The sequence below is a fragment of the Loxodonta africana genome, chromosome 13 (assembly GCF_030014295.1).
Source record: "Loxodonta africana isolate mLoxAfr1 chromosome 13, mLoxAfr1.hap2, whole genome shotgun sequence".
Taxonomy (NCBI): Eukaryota; Metazoa; Chordata; class Mammalia; order Proboscidea; family Elephantidae; genus Loxodonta; species Loxodonta africana.
In genome coordinates, this window is record NC_087354.1 from 17,631,513 (window position 1) to 17,638,378 (window position 6,866).

Here is a 6,866-nt window from a genome sequence, read left to right on the forward strand (position 1 = left end):
TCCGAGGAACATGGGCTGAGATCATTCTCAAACCCTAGTTATTTACATTTTACATGTTGCTAATACAATAACAGGGAGAGCCTTAAACTATAGAAGTAGAAGGTAGAAGTCCACCAAGTGAAAGTTATAAATGTGTGTCCCGGAAAACTGCTTTTATAGTCCAGGCTTCTAATCTTACAAAATGCTAGCGTTCATCAGGTCAGATTTATCTCTTAAAATGTCTCTGATGTCTCCTTGAGTTAATCAAACATTGTGCCTCCAGAGAGACTTCTGGCCAATTAAACATTTTTATAGCCAGTGTTTTTAAAGGGAAAAAAGTATTAAGTATAATCTGAGGGCATATTTAAGAGGCTAAAATAGCTCCCATCATGAACTAATTTTAAATGCTTCATAGACCCCAGTGCCTGAAGAAGAAACCTGGAAGGCTTCCTAATGCTAAGAGCTTGTTCCATTTAAATTGCTTCAGAAAGATAAACCTGTGGGGAGCAAGTAATGCTCCTGTCATCATGCAAAAGTATTAAGGACTCCTGGGTTTAAATAGTATCTTTATATAAAAGAGACACCACTTTCTTAAATCCACATCCGCATGGGACGGGGTCTAGAAATAGACCTGGGGGTCACTAATAAGGTTACGTGATCTGTTTTCTGGATACAGTTTAACTTAGAAGCAAGCACTTGTCAGATGCAGGCTTTCAATACTCAGGCCCAATTACTAAATATTACTAGCTACATGTGTATACACAAGAGCCAGAGGCTGACCTCTGGCCTGCTGGAGAAAACTAATTATTTTGTTCTTTTCTCAAATTTAGCCCTCTAGTCACCTTCTGAAGGAGATCTGGTGGTGCAATTTTTAAGTGCCCAGTTGCTAAACGAAAGGTTGGAGATTCAAACCCACCCAGTGGCTCTATGGGAGGAGGAGCTGGCAATCTGCTTTCATAAAGGTTACAGCCAAGAAGACCCTATGGGGCAGTTCTACCTTGTCACATGGGGTTGCTATGAGTTGGAATCAACTCGACAGTACCTAACAATAATAATAATAGCATTCATCTTCCCAGGTATAGTCTTGCAACTTGGTTGATGTATCTCATCAATCCACCAAATTAGCAAAGTATGTCTTTGTAGGTACATTTTTCCTTGGCCTAACATTTTCTTACTTGTTGTGTTTCCTAACTCCAAACATTCATCATCATTTTTCCTGGGTGCGTGGCCTTCAAACCCTCACCTAGACCCCCCTAATCAGAGTCCTTGAACCTGGAACATTGTCTCATAATGGAGACTAAGAGCTGAGTCTTCCTCTGTCCCAGTTTCTTCTTTCTTATCAAGGAAACTCCTTCCCTGTTATGGGTATACAGTCAGCTTACTACATATGGGTGTGTGCCATATGGCACCTGGCCAACCCCATCTCTGTATCTGTTCCCAGCAGGGAGGGAAAAAGGTCCCTTTTCTGCAGCACAAGAGGTGTGCATGCGGACTGTCATCGTTGCATTGACTGATGCATGGAGTGACCCACTGGTCATGGGGAAATGACATCCATTATTGAAGCTGACCTTGCTCTGTCTCTCCTCTGCGTGAATAAAGCATTGTTCCATCCAAGACCTGCATGTAAGTCTTATATTTCTTGGTGAACTTAAACCTTGGCTCAGCAGTTTGGGATAGCAAACAAGGCCAACAGTTTAGTGCAACAAGCAGGGTCAATAATTTTGCATCAACTCCCTCTGTCCTTCAGTATGTAGGACACATTCTACACTGACATCTTCTAGACCTGCCACCTCTTGGACCTTTAAATATCAGTACAAACTATGAGAGGAGATGGATGCCGTTCTTTTCATAACTTCATTTCTGCTACATATCCTCATTGACCTCACCATACTTTGCCTCCATTCTTTCCCTCCCTTGTCCAGTGTACATAGCTGGTCATAACCCTCAATCCCGGTCTATCTTTACCTTTATGTCAAATGCAACCAGCCAAACCTCAAATAGGGATTGGTATTAAAATACATCTTTATGTTATTTGCCTGGCATGGACTCTACAGTTTGGAACGCTATAAATATATGAGCTCTGAAGTCAATTAGTCTCACCAATATTCTACTACTTGGTCAACTCCCTCAAATTCTACTTCAAAGATTCTCCACTCTTCCCAAACATTGTTCTTGAGAACATCCTCCCTTTTCTCATTCAATATTCTTTCTGCCTTCTTTATTAAAAAGTACAAGGCCCTGGCAAAAATTGCCAGTAAGTTACTACCATCTCACACCAACAAATTTACCATGTCCTATCCATTTTTTTTTTTTTTCTTCTTCTCCAATGATAAAGTGGCTTTCCTCCCTGTTAAAAACTCATTTGTCTGAGATCTTGGCTGTATCCTCTGCCTTTTGCCCTATCTTTTGGGACTGTGCTTCTGTACTCATGTTCTCTTGCTCAAAAATCTTTGATTTATCTCAATCTGTGAATAATTTTAAGAACCTCCCTTCCTAAAATAAAAATCTTGACTTTACTTAAGGCCCTCTCAATATCCCCCCCTTCCAATTATCCTTTGAAATTCTTGAATAGCACACCTTTACTGCTTCACTATATATTTTCTCCCCAGCCCATATGGCATTCGGCAACATCACTGTATTGAAATTTTCATTCTTAAGGTCAGCAATGAATTACTAAGCATATACAAAATAGTAACCATTATTTACTGACTATTACTTACGTTGGGGCCCTGGTGGCACAGTGGTTAAGTGTTCGGCTGCAAATCAAAAGGTTGGCAGTTTGAATCCACCAGCTGCTCCTTGGGAACCCTGTGGAGCATTTCTACTCTGTCCCATAGGTTTGCTATGATTCAGAATTGATTCGGCGGCAACAGGTTTGGTTCTGGTTTTTTAATACATATATTATAGTAAATTGTCAAATGTAATGCATATTTTTTGTTATAATCTTATCAGACCTCTTGAAATTTTCCTTGTTCATGTATATTTTTGCCTGTCCTTTCCTATATGTCTGCATGTTCTTCCTTCACCTTTTATCTTAATGAATGCTTGCTTATTTTTTAAGAAACAGTGCATATGTCAGCACCTCCACTGAAGTATTTTCTAATTTTCTATCTCGTTCATAGTGTGCCTGGTTAGGTGCCCATCCATAAGTTCCTCTATAATCCATATATTTACAGTAGTGTTTTATAATGATCTCTTTATATCTCAGGTTATCCCTAATAAATTGTGGCAACTCCAATAAACTACTTCTAAATCATCTTTCTGTTCTTACTACCTAACACAATAACTGACACAGAAAAAATATGCAATGAATGTTTGGAAAGCAAATTATTAGAGGGAAGGAAAGAAAGAAGTAAATTTTTTTATATACTTTTTATTGTGCTTTAAGTGAAAGTTTACAAATCAAGTCAGTCTGTCACACAAAAACCCATATACACCTTGCTACACACTCCCAATTACTCTCCCCCTAATGAGACAGCCTGCTCTCTCCCTCCACTCTCTCTTTTCATGTCCATTTCGCCAGCTTCTAACCCCCTCCACCCTCTCATCTCCCTTCCAGGCAGGAGATGCCAACATAGTCTCAAGTGTCCTTCTGACCCAAGAAGCTCACTCCTTACCAGCATCCCTCTCCAACCCATTGTCCAGTCCAATCCATGTCTGAAGAGTTGACTTCGGGAATGGTTCCTGTCCTGGGCCAACAGAAGGTCTGGGGGCCATGACCACCAGGGTCCTTCTAGTCTCAGTCAGACCATTAAATCTGGTCTTATGAGAATTTGGGGTCTGCATCCCACTGCTCTCCGGCACCCTCAGGGGTTCTCTGTTGTGTTCCCTGTCAGGGCAGTCATCAGTTGTAGCCAGGCACCATCTCGTTCTTTTGGTCTCAGGATGATGTAGTCTCTGGTTCATGTGGCCCTTTCTGTCTCTTGGGCTTGTAATCGCCTTGTGTCCTTGCTGTTCTTCATTCTCCTTTGATCCAGGTGGGTTGAGACCAATTGATGCACCTTAGATGGCTGCTTGCTAGCATTTAAGACCCCAGACGCCACTCTTCAAAGTGGGATGCAGAATGTTTTCTTAATAGATTTTATTATGCCAATTGACTTAGATGTCCCCTGAAACCATGGTCCCCAGACCCCTGCGCCTGCTACACTGGCCTTCGAAGCATTCAGTTTATTCAGGAAACTGCTTTTGGTTTAGTCCAATTGTGCTGACCTCCCCTGTATTGTGTGCTGTCTTTCCCTTCACCTAAAGTAGTTCTTATCTACTATCTAATTAGTGAATACCCCTCTCCCACCCTCCCTCCGTCCCCCCTCTCATAACCACAAAAGAATGCTTTCTTCTCAGTTTAAACTATTTCACAAGTAAGAGAGAAGTAAATTTATCATCATCAATTTATTGTTAAAAAACAAAGATGTCACTTTAAGGACTAAGGTGCGCCTGACCCGAGCCATAGTGTTTTCAATCATCTTATATGCATGTGAAAGCTGGACAATGAAAAAGGAAGACCAAGGAAGAATTGATGCCTTTGAATTATGGTGTTTCCAAAGATTACTGGATATACCATAGACTGTCAAAAAAGTGAACAAATCTGTCTTGGAAGAAGTACAGCTTGAATGCTCCTTAGGAACACGAATGGTGAGACTTCCTCTCATGCAATTTGGACCTGTTATCAGGAGGGATCACTCCCTGGAGAAGGACATCATGCTTCGTAAAGTAGAGGGTCAGCCAAAAAGAGGAAGACCATCAACGAGATGGATTGACACAGTGGCTGCAACAAAGGGCTCAAGCAAAACAACGATCATGAGGATGAAGCAGGACCAGGCAGTGTTTTGTGTTGTATATGGGGTCACTATGAGTTGGAACTGACTCAAGGGCAGTTAACAACAACAACATACTGTACTTTCTAAAGTTGGCCACATCAATATATCCCATCCCACATGGTTTCACATGGTGATGGTAGTCTCCCTCACTTTGGGGTGTGTGTTGGAGGGTGATATATGCTCCCTTCCTTTTAATCTTAGAAGGGCTATAATTATAGCAAAAGTAACACTTCTGAGACTAAGTCTTAAAAGACAACAGACACCACAAGAAAAAGAAAATTACAGACCAATATTCCTAATGAATATAGATGTAAAAATACTCAACAAAATTCTAGCAAACGGAATCCAAACACATATTAAAAGGATTATATACCATTAACAAGTGGGATTCTAGAAATGCAAAGGTGGTTTAACATTAGAAAATCAATCAATTAATACGACACATTAATAAAAGAAAGGGGAAAAAAAATGATCATTGTGATCAATGAAGAAAAGGCATTTCACAAAATTCAACACCTTTTCATAATAAAAACATTCAATGACGTAGGAATAGAAAGGAAATTCCTCAATATAATAAAGAACATCTATGAAAAACCTGAAGCTAACATTATATTCGGCAAAGAAAGACTGAGAGTATTCCCAGTAAGATCAAGAACAAAACAGGGATGCTCACTATCACCACTAATATTCAACATGGTTCTGGAAGTCCTAGCTAACGAAATTAGGCAGAAAAAAAAATTTAAAGTATCCAAATTGGGAAGAAGAAGGTAAAACAATTCCTTCTGACAGATGAAATGATTGTATACATAGAAAATCCCAAAGAATTAGTAAGGAAGCTATTAGAACTAATAAACGAGTTCAGCAAAGTGGCAGGGTACCAGGTCAACACACAAAAATTAGTAGGGTTTCTATGCATTGGCAATGTGCAAGATGAAAAGGAAATTAAGGAAACATTATCTTTTACAATATTATCAAAAAGAATAAATTTAACTGGGAAGGTAAAATACCTGTATACAGAAAAATATAGAGCACTGCTAGAAGACATCAAAAAAGACTTAAATAAATGGAAGACTATTCCATGTTCATGAGCTGGAAGGCTTAACATTGTTAAGATATCAATACTACCCAAAGCAATTTATAAATTTAATGCCATCCCCCATCAAAATTTCAACAGTCTACTTTACAGAAATGGAAAAGACAATCTTCAAAATTCAAGGGAAGGGCAAGGAACCCTGAAATTGCTAAAACAATCTTAAAGAAGAAGAATAAAGTAGTAGGACTCACACTTCCTGACTTCAAAATATAGTATAAAGCTACAGTAATTAAAACAGCCAGGTACTCGTATAATAATAAACACATAGACCAATGGAATTGAATTGAGAACCCAGAAATAAATCCATGCATCTGTGATCAACTTATTTTCAGCAAGGGTCCTAAATCCATCCAATGGGGGAGAAAAAGTCTCTTCAATAAATGATGCTGGGAAAACCGAATATCCGCATATAAAAGAATGAACCAGAATCACACTTTTATACCATACACAAAAAACAATTCAAAACGGATTAAGGAAATTAATACGAAAACTGTTTCTGTGTTAGGTGCGGTTGAGTTGGTTCTGACTCATAGCAACTCGATGCAACAGAACGAAACACTGCTTGGTCCTGCACCATCCTCACAATTGTTGTTATGCTTGAGCCCATTGCTGCAGCCACTGTGTCAATCCATCTCATTGATGGTCTTCCTGGTTTTCGCTGACCCTCTACTACCAAGCATGAAGTCCCTCTCCAGGCACTGGTCCATTCGATAACATGTCCAAAGTATGTGAAAGGAAGTCTCACCATCTTTGCTTTTAAGGAGCGTTCTAGCTGTACTTCTACCAAGACAGATTTGTTTGTTCTTTTGGTAGTCCATGCTATCCTCAATATTCTTCGGCAACATCATAATTCAAAGGCATCAATTCTTCTTTGGTCTTCTTTATTCATTGTCCAGCTTTCACGTGAATATGAAGTGATCGAAAACACCATGGCTTGGGTCAGGCATACCTTAGTCCTTAAAGTGATATCTTTGCTT